A 17,555-nucleotide genomic window follows, 5' to 3' on the forward strand; every position below is an offset into this window, starting at 1 on the left:
TGTGGGAGGACTTTCAACCAGCAGATAATTCACTGCTGTTGCTCTCTTTTAAGGCCACTCTGTGCTGCTTACATAGTGCAAACTTATTTGGCATAATGAGCAAGGCAGGAGCCAATCATCTCCAATGAGTTAAAATAGCATTGTTTCCTGTGAGTAGTCAGGGGGTTCAGAGGTGCTGAGCATGGGGGGGAAGACTTGACGGCTAGACAGACAGGTCAGAAGAAAGTCCAGGAAGCAAACTGTGTGATGTCAGAGCATACTGGATGAGTTTGCTGCAGCTGGCACATTTTCTAAGCTGGCCACTGAGCCAGTGAAGAGACCCACTGAACTTACAGAAAGTCAATGGGGCCTGGCTCCCACATCCCAAGGGCACCTTCAAACATTTTATCCAGTGTTTCTTATTTCCCTTCTCAGCACCAAGGAGCCTGGCTGGATGGCTCTTCCTTTGAAGTCCCATCAAGTTCCAGGGAGAGAAGAGAAAAAAGCAGCAGAATTTGGAGCCTCAGGAGACCCAGGAAGAATGGCAAGCCCATGCGACACAAATCCAGAGTCCTGTATTAGCCAGGAGACCCCAGGACTGGCTTCTATCCTGTAACTTCTGTACTGAGATCAATGTGTTCAGATTTCAAAAGACAGAAACCCCATGAGGCCTCTATCACATGCTGTGCTGAATGAGCAGCGCCTCAAGTCAGTCAGGGAGAAAACATGCCTCCGCAGGAAGTGTGGAGTCAGCAGCAGAATAGGGAAAAGGCTGCGAAAGTGATAAACACCATGAATATGACAGTGAGTTGCCTGGCTTAAGCAACCCCTTCTGAAAGATCCACTGCTTCCCATTCCCCCTCACAGCTTAGAACAGTGGTCCCCAACCTTTTGGGGCTGCCGGGCTCCCGGGGGCAGGGCTACTCACGCACCAGGCACCCGGGGGCAGGGCCACACACGCACCCAGGGGCGGGGCTACCCATACGGTGCGCACCTGGTGCTGGCGCCACCTATGTGCCGCATTCCTGGGGCCAGCGCCTGTGTCGCGCGCCCAGGGGTAGGACTGCCCATATGCCATGCGCTGGGGCTGGAACAGCCCATGCGCCGCACACCTGGGGACAGGGCCGCCACTGCCCATGTGCTGCATGCCCAGGGCCGGTGCCGCCCCTGTGCCATGTGCCCAGGGGCTGGCACCGCCCATATGCCACGTGCCCAGGGCTGGCACAGCCCTTGCGCCACGCACCCGGAGGCAGGGCCGCCCAAATGCCGTGCGCCCGGGGCTGGCACCGCCCATACCCTGTGCGCCCGCAGGCGGCCCTGTTCACACGGCGGGCACCGCGTTGGGGACCACTGGCTTAGAAGCTCACAGCTCCTGTTTCTTTTATGGGCTGATGGGCAGATATGATAAGACTGGGGGTGGAATCACCTATCCGCTTAGTAGAGGAGTTAGGAACCAATCTGCAATTCCCCAGAGTGCACTCTCTGCACATTCTGATGAAGCGAAAGGGGAAAAAAATGGCAAGGTAGTTGCTTTACTTGTCCCAAGGAGACATGCAGACAGGCGCATCGTCCCCAGCATTTGGCTGGTGGAATGGCTGCACAGGTTGCAGAGGTATTAGGGATCCTCAATCAGATTATAGGGACACAAAGGACTTAAGTGCATTAAAAGAGATAGAGAGACACAAGGAGATTTACCCTCCGTCCCTGGCTGAGTGGATACAGGCCTGTTCATCCAAGGACTTTGGCTTGTTAATTTCTAACGAGACAGTATTTTCCTCCTGTTCCCCATCCTATGACACTCCTTGAGGCAAACACTTTAAATAAGGTCACAGCCATTGTTCTGCCTCAGCAGCGGCAGCATTAGCCTTAAAGAGACAGCGTGTGGACTGACCCACATGCGAAACATCTCATCCATTTCCCAGTCACTAATCGGGGCAATCTGTAGGGGTGACAAGCAACTAAATGCATGTCAGTCCATTTGTTGTGTGTCTTATTATTGATCCTGGGTATAGTGAGCAAGATACTTGACAGACAAGTAACAAGAGAAGAACTCTGCCCTAAAGAGCTTGCAGTCTAACCGGTCCCATACAGACAGAGGAAGAGGGCACAGCTGATAACAAGAACGCTTACTTTTCCTTTGCACTTTTCACTTCCCGGAGTTTTGTTACTTTTCTGTCTGGTTGGTTTATTCTCTGATTTTGTGAATGCCTCTTACAAGGGAGTGAGGTGGAAGAAGAGGAGCATTGCAATGGGTTTCTAAGAGGGATGTGAAAAAAGAGTGGTAGCGTGGTGGGTGAGAGAAGCAGTGCCAGGCCTGGATGCAGTCAGAGAGGCAGTGTCAAACCCAAAGCAGGGTGGGCTGGGCTAGAGGGGCAGTTCCAGGCCTGGAGCAGCAGGGGAGAAGACAGATGAGATAAGAATGGGACAAAGAAACAGCAAGGGAGACAAATTGTGAGGTGTGAGTAGAACAAGGAGAGTAAAGGGTGCAAACAGAAATGAGATGAGAGGCATACAGGAGGCCAGGATGTGCATGGTGGAAGCATACAGACAGGGGCGGCCCGAGGCGGGCTGCCGGCAGCTGGCACCCCAGGCGGAATGCACAATCGGCACCTCTGTGCCCCAGGCGGAATGCACAATCAGCGCCCCCACTTCCTCAGCCCTCAATGGCATGATGTCATCATTGGGCGCCCTGTTTAATGCGGCGCCTTAGGCAACAGCCGAGTCGGCCTATACGCACAGGCCGCCCCTGCATACAGATGGATGTCAATCCAAAATCACATGGTGGTTAAATATTCTGCTTAACTCCTTCTATGCAGAATTGCAGGGTGGGACACATGGTATGAAAATACTTTGTGGGTTGCAACCAAACCTTTAGGGGTCACCCCATGCATGTTTTGCTTCCTTTGACGCTTCCCAGGATACGAGCAATAGAATCTTGTTAGCCTCCCGCTGCTGTATGATTTCCAACTCATTTCATACTGGGATCCCCACAATCCAGTTCCCTGCAAAACAGGTGTACAGCTCACAAAATCACCATCTCTATCTGGAACTCACTGGCCCCCATGTTACCACCTTCTGCAGAGAGGCACAAACAAACTGGGCTTCAAAGACATAAGAACGGCCATACTAGGTCAGACCAATGGTCCATCTAGCCCAGTATTCCATCTGCCAACAGTGGCCAATGCCAGATGACCCAGAGGGAGGGAACAACAGGTAATCCTCACACATTCCCTCTCCTGTCTCCCATTTCCAGACAAACAAAGGCTAGGGACACCATTCCTACCCATCCAGGCTAATAGCCATGAATCTATCTAGCTCTATCTATCCTCCATGAATCTATCTAGCTCTTTTTCTGAACCCTATTAAAGTCTGAGCCTTCACCACATCCTCTGTCAAGGAGTTCCACGGGGTTGACTGTGCACTGAGTGAAGAAAAACTTCCTTTTGTTTGTTTTAAATCTGCTGCCTATTAATTTCATTTGGTGACCCCTAGTTCTTATATTGTGGGAATAAGTAAATAACTTTTCCTTATTCATTTTCCCACACATGTCCTGATTTTATAGACTTCTATCATATTCCCCCTCAAGTCGCCTCTTTTCTAAGCTGAAAAGTCCAAAGTCTTTTTACTCTGCCTTCATATGGGACCTGTTCCAAACCCCTAATCATTTTTGTTGCCCTTTTCTGAACCTTTTCCAATGCCAATTGGAATTCCTTCCTCACACCTAGAAGGAGTGCCTCCAGCTCAGACCTGAGGCATACTGGCATGGAAAAGTTTGGAGGATGCTCACTTTTTCCTATTTCACTTTTAGGGGTTCATTATGACACAGAAAAAAGCTTGCAGTGCATAAACATGCCCACGGATCCACTTGTGCTGTAACAAAGAGAGTGACATACTCTACTCCTGTCACCTATGAGGAGAACCCCTCTAGGAACCCTGCCATCTGTATGAGACTCCCTTCTGCCACATTCGTCTGGGTTTCTTTAATCTGAGGTGTATGTGATTAGTTCTCCTGCCTGCCCTGTCCCAAAGTGGGTCCCAAGATGAAGGAAGGTGGCGGCGCTGGACTTGCAAGTTTACCTGGTCCTTTTCAGCCCACCATTCTGCCCTAGGTAGGGCTGTCAGTTTTCTAACTGTCCTGTTGGTGCCACTCGTGTTCCAGGAGCTCATGTGAAGGGGGGTCTGTCTGTGACAATGCCAAGCCTCTGCAGTGCAAAAACCAATCTGCTGATCTGTTCAAGCTCCCTGCAGTTCTCTGCCATGCCCCTCAGAGAGACATCTGCCTGACGAGTTCGGGATCAGATGTCTCCTCGCTGACTTGATAACATCAGGCTTTTGGGGTTTTTTTTCTTAATGGAAGTAAAATAATTCCAGTGTTTTTTTTAAAAGCTGGACCCACGCCTAGTCTGTCGGAAGTAAAAATAGCCGAGTGTGCAGAGGCAGCAGCACAGGAAATCAGGTTTAGTTTTTCTTTTATATTCTGGGAACTAAAAATATTCTTAAAAGCTCTGTGAAGCTGAGCCCTGGCCAGTGGAAATGCAGCGTAGGCCCAATATCTGCTGTCGTGTCGAATTACTAGCTGCACATCACTTTCTATAGAGTCCGATCACATGCTCATGAATTGATAGTAACAGAGTGATCTATCCCAGCCTGAAGGCTCATGGCAGAGTTAAGCCAAGTGGCTCTGATGGGCTGATCGGTACCCAGACTGAAAAGAACACAATTAAATGGGATGCTAAAAGGAATGCGTAGGCCAGGGAGCGATGCTGTAGAATTCACACCAGCAAGGCTGTTCCCTGGATGCAGAGGTCAGAGCCTTCTTTCACTGGCTAAACTGGAGTCTGAGGTACAGCTTCTACTCCAGTGCCCCGCTGGTATTTGGACAGTGCCATAGGTGTGTGTGGCAGGGGAGAAGTGAAAGGTCCCTGTCTCACGCAGTTAGCAGTCTACACGAGACAGAAGGCCATAAGCAAATGGCCACAGACAATGGATGGCAGGCAGTGCAGACTGGCAGCACTGAACAGAAGGGAAGGGAAAGAGCTCTAGGGGAAGCGTTGTTCCCAAGGTGTGATACTGGGGTTTTCCTTCTACTATTTGCTGTGTGTTTTGCCTTTACTCACAGGTGAAAGTGACTGGGATATCATAGAATCATTGAATATTAGAACAGGAAGGGACCTTGAGTGGTCCTCAAGTACAGTCCCCTGACCGCACGGCAGGACCAAACACCATCTAGATATGCTGGGGTGCAGAGCGCAGGCACGAGCAGAGAGTTTTAAAGAAGAAATTGGCGAAGCAGGATATTATTATTAGACCTGATACAACAGTAAAAAGAAGGAACTGCTGAAAAAAACCCTTAATTGGAGGGGGGAATGTGGAGCGGATGGTCTCTAACCAGGCTCTTCCAGCTCTGTCTTATATGATGCTAAGGCTCCAGGTGCAAAAGGCACCATGGAAAAGGCTTCTAGACATTGATATGCTCTATGACTAGCTTCTTGGCTCTATTAGGACAACTTTGCAAGGCTGCAAGGATCTTTCCAGTGTATGGCTGGTACAACCCTTCCTCTCAAGGATTCCATGCTGGCATGGCCTCTTGGTGCCCAAAGGCAGCTAGCATAGCCTAGAGCAGCAGTCAGGCTGCAGAGGGACACCTGGTTGTTACAGATCAGCAAGGATGGGGGGATGGTGTAGGGGCCAGCTTTGCATCCTCCCTGAGTAGTTTTCTTGCTCCGAGACTGAAAACCAGCATCTGACCTTACCATTTGATTGGCTAAGCAGTGTATCTAATGAGAGCGCAAAGGAATTTTTGACATATACAGTAAACTTCCGATAATCCGGCACCTTTAGGACCCGGGGGTGCCGGATTATCAGATATGCCGGACTATCAGAAGGGGGGGCTATGAGGGGTTTGGAGTGGGGTGGGAGGGGATGCCACCCCAGACCCCTCATAGCCCCCCCTTACGATAGTCAGGCTCTGCCCCAGGAGTCCCTGATTCAGCCACTGCTGGTCAGTTTCAGCAGTAGCTGAATCGGGGATGCCTGCAATAGAGCAGCTGGGGTGCTGCCGGGTTGGTCCCGCAGCACCGAGGGGCGGCGCTAAGGCACCAACTCAGCAGCACTCCAGCTGCTCTTGGGGACGCCTGGGACAGAGCAGCTGGGGTACTGCCCGGTTGGTCCTGTAGCGCTGCCCCTCGGGTCTCCGGGACCAACCCAGCAGCACCCCAGCTGCTCTTGGGGACGCCTGGGGCAGAGCAGCTGGAGTGCTGCCGGGTTGTTCCCGCAGCGACAAAGGACGGCGCTGCGGGACCAACCTGGCAGGACCCCAGCTGCTCTGCCCCAGGGGTCCCCAAGTCAGCCGCTGCTGAAACAGATCAGCGGCTGATTCCAGGAAGCCCGGGGCAGAGCTGCTCTGCCCGGGGCTTCCTGGAATCAGCCGCTGATCTGTTTCAGCAGCGGCTGACTTGGGGACCCCTGGGGCAGAGCAGCTGGGGTGCTGCCGGGTTGGTCCCGCAGCGCCGAGGGGCGGCGCTACCGGACCAACCCGGCAGCACTCCAGCTGCTTTGCCCCAGGCGTCAGAATTCAGCCGCTGCTGAAACTGACCAGCAGCGTCAGTTTCACCAGCAGGCTGAATCCGGACGCCTGGGGCAAAGCAGCAGGGGTGCTGCCGGGTTGGTCCGGTAGCGCCGCCCCTCGGCGCTGCGGGACCAACCCGGCAGCACCCCAGCTGCTCTGCCCCAGGGGTCCCCAAGTCAGCCGCTGCTGAAACAGATCAGCGGCTGATTCCAGGAAGCCCCGGGCAGAGCAGCTCTGCCCCGGGCTTCCTGGAATCAGCCGCTGATCTGTTTCAGCAGCGGCTGACTTGGGGACCCCTGGGGCAGAGCAGCTGGGGTCCTGCCAGGTTGGTCCCGCAGCGCCGTCCTTTGTCGCTGCGGGAACAACCCGGCAGCACTCCAGCTGCTCTGCCCCAGGTGTCCCCAAGAGCAGCTGGGGTGCTGCCGGGTTGGTACCACAGCCCCGAGGGGCAGCGCTACCAGACCAACCCGGCAGCACCCCAGCTGCTCTGCTCCGGGCTTCCCCGATTCAGCTGCTGGTCAGTTTCAGCAGCAGCTGAATGGGGGAAGCCTGTCCGGCTGCCCCAGCACTTCCGGGTTCCTGATGGTGCCGGACCATCAGGAGTCCCGGAGCATTGGATGCCGGACTAATGGAGCTTTATTTACTGTACTTGGATTCAACAAATTTCCTCTCCTGCCCCCGTATGCAACCTGTTCCACAGGCAATCCCATGGCAACAAATTAATCAAACAATCTCTTCCCCACCAACCAGAAATATGACTAACAGTCCAAGCTCTGAACAATTATTTCACTGAGCAGTTTTCCTCTGTCCCTTGCCTCTGTCGTTTTCCCTCTGTACTCTCCCCATACAGACTGTTGCCATTTCTTGGGATGCTAGCAGTCTCATGTAGGTGAAATCCTACTACCTTCACTGGAAAGTGCCATGCTGGGATGTGCCTAGTGCAGGGTACCATCCACATATTTGACCCATGGGCCAGAGCACAGGCCAGATTAAATAACAGCCACACTACAAAGTCTGTAATATTTCACTGTTCCTGTGAATAAGGCGGGTGTGTCACTGCTGGCTGGGTAGGAATTCTCCACTGCTGCTGCCCAGGTGTGCTGGGGAAAGGCCGCCTGGACTCAGGGAGGTTGCACTAGTATAACAGAGCTGCTTTTGGCTCACTGTATTACTAGTCAACAGCCAACAAAATCAGGTTAGAGGCAGGCTGGTAAGTGAAAGGCTCCTTTGTAAAGCAATGCAGTGTGACTAGACTGCACTATGACAGGACACTACCGGCAGAGAAGGGTCTTGGAGGGTGAACACTGAGGCTGAAAGAGAACGTGTCAGCAGTAGCACTCAGTGGTGCGCAGTTAGGCCAAATGCTGCATGCCTAGGACAGCAGTGCATGGAAAGAGACACAGTTACATCTCAGGGCCAAAAGCAACATCATGTGAGTGATGCCCCCTAGGCTTGCAATCCATGCCATAAGCACATAATCTACTGTGCATCGTTGCCCTGAGGTGTGCAGTATCACGTAGAAGCAGGCACCTTATGGCATCATCTTTCACCTCATTGATGCCAGCTTCGGCTGTACAACTGTCAGCTACTCACCCAGACTGTATCTCTGCACTGCCCCTTTGTGTACTCTGTGTGTGCATGCACATATATCTATGCCCATACAACAATCTGTATTTGATTAACCCTCTCCCCTCTAGTCAGTGGCTGGCATCTGCCTTCTTAAATTGTAAACACATTGGGACAGGGAGTCTTTCCGGGTTTTTCACAGCACCTAGCACACCAGGGCCCTGATCACGGCTGGAACCTTAGTGTGCTGCTGTGCTATACTTGCTACTCATACAGTGTGTGGTTCTGCTAGAAAACGCACGCCTCAGGGCAGCACCGAAGAAGAAAGCAATGCATGCCTCAGGCCAGGTGGTAATAGCACACAGCGAGATGGCTGTGTACAGTACCCAATGTCAGTACATGCCCAGAGAGGAAAGTCACTAAAGAACAAGGATAATTCCTTCAGCAGGGTCCAACTGACTTAAGAGTCCAAGTCCCATTTTCCAGAGGGACTTTGGCCCAGATCCTTAAAGTACTTCATCATTGCTGCAGCCAGCACTGCACTGCCTAACCTCTAGTTTGAATTTTCAGCCTAAGCTAGGTCCCCAGGCTCCCTGTACAACTGATGGGAAGATTTAAGTGCCTAAGGAAGGGTTTTTCAAGTGTCAATCAGCTAAGGGGGTGGGGCGGCTAGGCTAGTCAGGAGTAAAATGCTGGGGCGGGGGAGGGAGCTGGGGAGAAGAAAGAAGCGTAAGCCCCTAAGTAGCTGAGTTGGTGTGGCTGGCTGATAGGCATTCTTCTGATTAGGATCCCAAGCTGCGAGCCCCCCTCCTGGAGGTAGGTATCTAAGCCAAGTCAGCTGCTTAGGTACCCTGTGCCCTAGCAGCTGAAAAAATCTGTCTGGCTTCCTCTCTCTCTTGGTCACACTCAATACCTTCTCATGCTCACCATGTTTTTGCCTGTACCCCCAGTTGCCCACCACCTATTGGTGGGCTGTTTCTGGCCCCCCTCATTAATAGTAGCACGTGACAGGTGTTAAGCATGATCTCTGTATGCTCCCAGGGATCAGAACCTGATGGCATGATAAGCATTACCCTGAACTTGAGAATCTAGCTACGGGACCACTGGGGCTTTGGCTTGGGCTAAGGCTCCAAGCAGCTTGCTAGCTACTGAGATGGCACTGGCGCTCAGGCAAATGTTGACTGGTAGAAACTTAGGGGCGTAGGGACTATGGGTTTGGCAGCCGCTTTGAAAACATCAGTGGCAGCTAAGTACCTTTAAGGATCTGGGCCTTAGACACTTTGAAAGCAAATGGGATATAGACTGCCGAGTGTCTAAGTCCCTTTTGAAAATGGTATCCAGTAGGCACTTTTGGAAATTTTATCGTAGTGCCTTTAGCTAACTCAGAAGAGCAGGTAACTAATTATAACCCCACCTCTGCTTGGAGCACTCTCTTGCATTCAGAAAAGGGTTTTAGCTGGCTAACAATATGAAACTACATGGTTCTGGACAGTTCTACAAAGCTGGGATCTTCACCAGCATGTCAGCTGTCTTCTTTCCCAGTGTCCATTTTATGGAAGTACTGAATAGAATCCCCCTTGATATGGGAGAGCAGTTTGAAAGGGGGAGAGGAGAATGGAACTTAAGATCTATCAAATTCACTAAAAGCCCCTAAAATGAATGGTACTTTCAGAGTGCCTGGTGCAGACATAATGCTCTTTTTCTGAAACAAGAGCTATAAACCATTCATGGCAGCAGGACACCAGATTTGCTGGAGCAATGGTCCAGTCCACTATGGCAGCAGATTAGATACCAAACTAGACCACTCAATAATCCACACAGAGTGGGAGAAACTGGACTAGATGACCTAAAAGTCTGTTCAGGTATGGCAAGATGCAGGAGACTGGACTAGGTAGACCAACGGTCTGATCTGTTATGGCGGGAAGCTGATGTGCCATATGGACTTCTGGTGTGGCTCCAGTAGGCACACACTGTATTCCCAAAATGGTAAGCCATCAGGGTGAGAGTGTCACAGATATAAAGTGTTACTCCCATGGCTCTTGCTCTTAAGGTCATGGCATAGAGGGAGGGGTTTTTTGTTTGTTTTTAAGCACAGGTGTATTTTAGAGAAAGAAAATTTGTTTTTCATTCTCTTCATTTGGACACTTTGAAAAGTGATATTTCTGGCATGGGCTGGAGGCAGAATACTCTCTAAACACAAAGCCATTAAATCCCATGCAGCAGCAACCTGATCGGGACTGCCTTTTAATTTCCTGACATGAGCTGGCCACTAACTCAATTACCCAGAATTCCCAGAGGAGTCATCCTTCCCAGGAAGCAGAGAGAAAGTCCAAACATATTGCAGGGATTTCAGCTGAGCTTTCACTGAAATCAAATATCATTCAGGAAACACATGGTCTGGAAAAAAAAGGATGGGGCAAGCCATAGAAGAGGGAGGTTTTGGAAACACTTTGCTCTACTGAGAGATTCTGAAACTTAAATGGAAAAGAGACATTCCAGATTTGGTTACTCTGCTCTGTAACCAGAGCTACATCTACTATTTATTCAGCTTTCTGGGGTTTTGTACAGGATGAATCCAAGGTTATTAAATGGGAGTGGATTGAAATCAATGATGCCTGCCATCTCCTGTTCAGTTACTAGACCACCACCATATCCTGCTCAGATCACGAGAGACCTAGATCGGCCACAGGTGAGAAGTGAGTTTATTTCTGTTACAAACACTGGGGGGCACTTGCTGTTACGTGCAGTTGGGTGTATGTGTGGGGGGAGAACAGCAAAACTGAGGCTAAACCCAAGTAGAGTGCCATTGTCTACAGAACTTCACAGCTCACAGACTGGGTTCACAAAAAGAAGGGTCAGGTTGTAAGGGACAGCAGTTAGGGGTGAAAGATGAGTTTGATTTCCTTGTCTGTGGAATCTCAAGTCCTCTCTTCTCTAGACATAAGTAGTGACCCCCTCTCAAATGCACTGACATGCAGAAGATTGGAGAGCACAAATATCGAGTTGGTGTAAGGTTGGTAGGTTCTAGGACTGAGACCTTTCCCCTAGCAGTTGGAAATGTGCTAGGAAGGCACACAGTTAACAGAAAGGATAGTTGGGGGTGAATTCCTCATTAGTGGTATGCAGCTTGGGACAAAGCACTGGGAAGAAAATGTCTTGGTTAACATGGAAGGAAGACACCACTTTTGGCAGAAAGATTGGAGGGGATCACAAGTGAATTTTGTGTGGCTCTGCATATGGTTTTTTTAAATCTCTGACACTTGTCTCATCGACGTTATTGCCACAAGGAAAGTGACCTTCCATGACAGGTTGGAAAGGGAAGCAGACTAGCATGTCATGCCAGGACACCCTCTGACCTTGGATCAGCAGGTGGAAAGTGGAGATGGCCACAAGGTGCACCCAGATGATGTCCTGGTTGGGAACGTGCACCAGGAAGGCTCCTGAGAATGCCTGAGTTCTGGTAGAATAGGCCCTCACAATTGGCAGTGGAGCGACCCATAGCTTGCCACATGTTGAAGTCATAGCGGCCAAATAGAGTTTGGTAGTTGGCAACTCTCAGCTGGAAACAGGAGGATGAATAAACTTCCCTTCCCAACAAGTACAGCATCTTGGAGGCTTTGTTTTTAGGGGTTGCTCCTGGCTGACCTAGTCTTTCCCATTCATTAATGGCTGCAACTACCAGGGAGCTCGGTACCAGGTGAGTGTATAGGTATGCATGACCCTTCACTGGTTCACAATATTTACATTCTGCCCTTTTTGAAATAGGGGGCAGAGATGAGGAGGCTTGCCACAGGGCATTAGTAATCTTAGACACGCCCTCATGGAGGGGTAGCATGATCCTAGCTTGTGCGATAGAGCAGAGGACATTGAACAAGGAGTCAAATGGCTTCTTTAGCTCCTCTGCATGGACCCCCAAGCTGGAGGTGACTCTTTTCAACAATTCCTGATAAGCTTTAACATAATTCTGCAGAACTGGGCATGGGGGATCCTGTAATCACTTCATCGGGGAAGATGAAGATGAGGCTGGTGTCATGGGTTCCGCTGCCTCTGGTGGTGGTCCATGGGTGTGTCTAGACTACATGCCTCCTTCGACGGAGGCATGTAGATTAGCCAGATCGGAAGAGGGAAATGAAGCCGCGATTAAAATAATCGCGGCTTCATTTAAATTTAAATGGCTGCCCCGATCTGCCGATCAGCTGTTTGTCGGCAGATTGGGGCAGTCTGGACGCGACGCGCCGACAAAGAAGCCTTTCTTCATCGGCACAGGTAAGCCTCGTGAAACCAGGTTTACCTGTGCCGATGAAGAAAGGCTTCTTTGTCGGGGCATCGCATCCAGACTGCCCCGATCTGCCGACAAACAGCTGATCGGCAGATCGGGGCAGCCATTTAAATTTAAATGAAGCCGCGATTATTTTAATCGCGGCTTCATTTCCCTCTTCCGATCTGGCTAATCTACATGCCTCCGTCGAAGGAGGCATATAGTCTAGACACACCCCTAGTGACTGTTCCCCAGGGTCCAGGAAGACCTGGAGGGTTTTCTTTCCTGGGAAAAAATTCCTCTGAGCAAACTTCCATGGCTGATGGCTTGTCCAAGGCCCTTGACACCGAACGGAGGACTTGTGCACGCTGGGTAAAACCTCAAAGGTTCCAGAGGTTTTAGATGGGGGGCCACTGGCCCTGAAGCCATGGAGCAGTAGGCAGAACCACTAGTGAAGTGGGTACCACCAATGACAGATTTTTGCCCACTGGCAACAACACCTGGCTGGTGCTGAAGTCTGAAGAGGAGTGCTCTCAGATGACCACATGCAAGTGAGTGGGTGACTTCATTCACTGCAATGCCAGGGACTTGGCTGCAGACTGAGATCTCTCTGCTTGCAGAGGTCCCCTCTACAGGTTCTTGGAGAGAGAGAGTGACAGTGGTCTAGTGAGCTGCGCTTCATGCTGCCTCATCAGTACTGAGTCCAAAAATGGGAACAGCAGCTGGAACAAGTTAGTTGCTGGGAAAACCTCCCAGGACGAGGAGGGCCATGCTGCAGTGACACATACCGGCTCTCTGACAATCAGTGGCTTCACTCCTGGTACCGTGTGTCTAGAGCTCATGACCAGTGCTGAGTGATGGGCAAAGTGCTGGGCCGGTCCTGCTCTTGATGCTGCTGGGAGTGGTCTGCACCAAGATACTGGTGAGTCTTGCTGGTTTAACCTTGGATCAAGGTACTGATGTAGCCAGCGCGGGCAGCATCACTAGTGCCATGATGTGCTACCTGCAGGGCTTTGAGTGTTAACGGGACATCCAGTTACCTGAGCTCGTGTCACTGTGCAGTGAGGGAGGAGTGGCTCAGGGTGGGGATACATGCTTTAGCTGGGGCCTGATCTTCTGTGGTCTTAGCTCACCTCCAGCTTTCTCATCCCCCTTATGGTATGTAGGAGATCCTCCTCTCCCAGTCTTCTTTTACATTTGGTGGGTGTTGGCGAGAAGATTGGCGCTAGTTAGTCGACAATGGTGAGGGGGCACTTCACACTGATGTCATGGGGCTGGGAGCAGAGTTGTACCTTAACTGCTTAGGCACTGGAGCAAGCACCGACTCCATGAGGAGCGCTCTGAGATGAGTATCTGTCTTCGACGTCTGAGGTTTGAAGGCCTTCCAAGTTTGACACTTGTTGCTCAAGTGGGACTCACCCAGGCACCTCAAACCACTGCTATAAGGGTCGGTGATGGGCATACGTTTTCTGCAGGGATTGTAGGGTTTAAAACCTGGGGACTAGCGCATGCCCCGTCCCCTGACTGAGTCCCATCTGGGACTAACTACCTAACAGTAAGGGTTTTGCTGTAACTATTTACAACTATTTTATAGTTTTTGTATGAAAATTCATATAATTACTGTAGAAGCAAAGAGAGCTGCAGACATCCCAGGACTGTCACTGGTGACAAGAAGGAACTGAGGATGGGAGAGCCAATGGAGCCTATTACGCTGCACATGTGCATGTCACTCGAGGGGCAACAGTGCTGGTCTGCTATGGATACCACGGAGGGAAAAACTTCTGGCACCGCTTCACGTAGTGCGCACACACATCAATGGGCATGTGCAAGAACTTGAAGAATTTAACTTTTTTTCCTGTCATATCCTTGGCAAATGCACTAGTGTGACAAGTAGCAAAAAGGGAGCAAAGTAAGAGCTCGTTCTGGAATCTCTAAATTTGGGATTCCTATACCATGGAAGTTCTAGTTCATAGAAGAATGCACATCTGGAGAGAGGGAAATAAATGAGATCCTATTCCTGACAAGTCAGTACATCTTCTGTGAGTCTCTTACTCTTGACAAGAGTCTCTCTTAGAATCATAGAACTGGAAGGGACCTCAAGAGGTTATCGAGTCCAGTCCCCTGCCCTCACGGCAGAACCAAGCACCATCTAGATCACCTCTGACAGGTGTCTGTCTCACCTGCTCTTAAATATCTCCAGTGATGGAGATTCCACAACCCCCCTAGGCAATTTATTCCAGCGTTTAACCACCCCAACAGGCAGGAAGTTTTTCCTAATGTCCAACCTAAACCTCCCTTGCTGATGTTGAAGCCCATTGCTTCTTGTCCTATCCTCAAAGACCAAAGAGAACAATTTTTCTTCCTCCTCCTTATAACACCCTTTTAGATACTTGAAAACTGCTATCATGTCCCTTCTCAGTCTTCTCTTCTCTAAACTAAACAAGCCCAATTCTTTTAGTCTTCCCTCATGTGTTACATTTTCTAGATCTTTAATCATTTTTGTTGCTCTTCTCTGGACTTTCTCCAATTTTTCCACATCTTTCTTGAAATGTGGTACCCAGAACTGGACACAATACTCCAATTGAGGCCTAATCAATGCAGCGTAGAGCGGAGAATGACTTCTCATGTCTTGCTCACAACACTCCTGTTAATGCATCCCAGAATCGTTTGCTTTTTTTGCAACGGTGTCACACTGTTGACTCATGTTTAACTTGTCCACTATGACCCCTAAATCCCTTTCTGACGTACTCCTTCCTAGACAGTCACTTCCCATTCTGTATGGGTGTGTCTAAACTACATGGCTCCATCGATGGAGCCATATAGATTAGGCTGATCGGTAGAGGGAAATGAAGCCACAATTTAAATAATCGCGGTTTCATTTAAATTTAAATGACTGCCGCGCTCTGCCGACCAGCTGATGATCAGCTGTTTGTCGGCAGATCGGGGCAGTCTGGATGTGCCGCGGTCGACAAGGAAGCCTTTGTCGACCGGCGCAGGTAAACCTGGTTTCACAAGGCATACCTGCGCAAGTCGACAAAGGCTTCCTTGTCGACCGTGGCACATCCAGACTGCCTCGATCTGCTGACAAACAGATGATCATCAGCTGGTCGGCAGAGCGCGGCAGCCATTTAAATTTAAATGAAGCCGAGATTATTTAAATCGCGGCTTCATTTCCCTCTACCGATCAGCCAAATCTACATGGCTCCATCGACGGAGCCATGTAGTTTAGACACACCCTATGTGTGAAACAGATTGTTCCTTCCTAAGTGGAGAACTTCTGCTCCTGGAGGTCCTGCCTCTTCTTTCCTCTATGGAAAGAGCTTTCTTTGCATTTGTTGGGCTCATTAAATCCCATCTCACAAAGAAACAAAAAGTTACAGACTCTGGGGGAATCCTCAGAATCTTGATACTTCTCTGTACTAATAGACATTCTAAGTATGGAGAATCTTCACAGCTCTTATCCTAGGATGGAAGTTTCCATTTCTGCCTTTATTACTCTAGTTCTTATGGGTAAAAGCTGAAAAATCTGGGAGACTGAAGTTATTATCTCCTTTATGCAACAGCTGAAGACTTCTTTGCCTAAGGGGAAAGTTTCCCTCATACTGTACCTGCCAGTTGACAGCATACAGGTTCCTGCAATGGCCATGGCGGCACCAGATCAGAAGGAACATCTGACAAACCCCAACCAGGTATCAGGTTTAGTGTGAAGAGATTTACTATCTTTTTATGGAATCACTTTTCCTGGACTAACAGCTTCTTGAGCAAATTACTTTCTGCCCTTTACAAGCAGTGTTTTTAGGAAATCTGAGGCAGGTGAAGTGTGTGGAATTAGCATCTGTGAAGAGCAAAGTGCCGTTTATCCACAGAATAATGGATGTGGCATGAGCCATGGAAGTGCTAATCCCCATCCATGATCTTCTGGGACCATCTCTAGAGTGAGAAGGGTCCTGGCTCCATAGCCAATCTATATTGCCTCCTTGCTGAGAGTGCCCAGATAGGAGCCAACTATCAGAGGGGGAGTTGTGTTTGTTTTTGCAGATACAAGTCCGGTGGCAGTTTAAAAACTAACAGATCTATTTGGCTATAAGCTTTTGTGGGCAAAACCCTACTTCGTCAGCGAGAAAGCAGCAAGAAGGCAGGGAGTGCTCCCTGTGACCAGCCAGTCAGCAAAGCATGGCAGGATTTCTGGGAAGGGATCTGGCACCCCTGACTTCAGGGCCTTTTCCTCTTCAGTTTTACTCTGGCTCGTAGTAGGTCTGTGAAATGCTGCTGCTGAAGGGCAGCCTTCTGCAGTGGAGCTAAAAGTAGCGTGGAGGGATCAGGCACTGGAAGGATGGGGCCTTGGGAAGATTAAACAGTTTCTCTTTCAAAGCAAAAAGTGACTAGGCTGAGCCTTGGTAGCCTGCCAGGAGTGTGCCAAGCTGCAATGGGAATAAGAGGCACCAACACAGAACTGCGAGCAGTGGCAGCCACCTGCTGCGTACGTGGCTTCACTAACAAGGCAAGCATTCCCTGCAGCGACAGGCCTCAGCAGGCTATCACACAGGGCCGAATGCCCACACAGGGAGAAAGGAAAGACTTGTGTCAGAGAACTCCTAGGGCCATGCTGCTCAAAAAGCTGTCTGTGAGCTTGCCTAGTGTGGGTCTGCAGGGTGTTTTGTTGCGGCATCAGTCCTTCTGGCGACATCGCTCTCCTCCTCCTCTTTGCCCACTTGTCTGTGGCAAAGCTTCCAGTGATCCAAGCAATCAGGCCCCTTTCCACTCCCTTTCTCCTCAATGCATGATTTTCCCAGGGGGAACTTAACATCCAGCTGCCTCTCAGTGGTCATACATCATCCCCCTTCCCATGTCTCGTAATTGCTCACGCTATTATTTTTAAACAAAGGGTTGGCACCCTCTCCTCCTGTTGGCTCCGTCAGGGAAAGCGGACACAACAGTCATTTCCATAGCAACACCCTATGAGGCAACAAACACAGGGGTATGACCTCAGTACAGTAGCAGAAAGGTGGAGAATTTTGGGCTAGGAGACCTTTTTGAACCCTCTTCCATCTGGAAACAATCCGCCTCTGAAGCCATGTACATGAGCATGGGCTGAAATTACATCCCTCTCTGCCACTTTTAGACAAAGAAACTGAGCACGACTGAAGAACTATTAGAAAAGAAACACAACAGCTGACTGAGGGA

At 50.1% G+C, this 17,555-nt stretch overlaps 1 protein-coding gene and 1 long non-coding RNA gene across 8 annotated transcripts in view; one reads left to right on the forward strand and one right to left on the reverse strand.

The window, feature by feature from the left end:
• The window catches only part of LOC112544898 (uncharacterized), a 195,692-nt gene extending 194,748 nt beyond the window's left edge, over positions 1-944 (forward strand). For all 4 annotated transcript variants that reach the window (XR_012903374.1, XR_012903376.1, XR_012903373.1 and 1 more), the window contains one exon: positions 415-944. This is a non-coding gene — a long non-coding RNA (uncharacterized LOC112544898). The remainder of the gene's footprint in view (positions 1-414) is intronic.
• Positions 1-17,555, reverse strand: part of ESRRB (estrogen related receptor beta) — a 185,612-nt gene that overhangs the window by 28,597 nt on the left and 139,460 nt on the right. The window lies entirely within an intron of this gene.

The sequence above is a fragment of the Pelodiscus sinensis genome, chromosome 4 (assembly GCF_049634645.1).
Source record: "Pelodiscus sinensis isolate JC-2024 chromosome 4, ASM4963464v1, whole genome shotgun sequence".
NCBI lineage: Eukaryota > Metazoa > Chordata > Testudines > Trionychidae > Pelodiscus > Pelodiscus sinensis.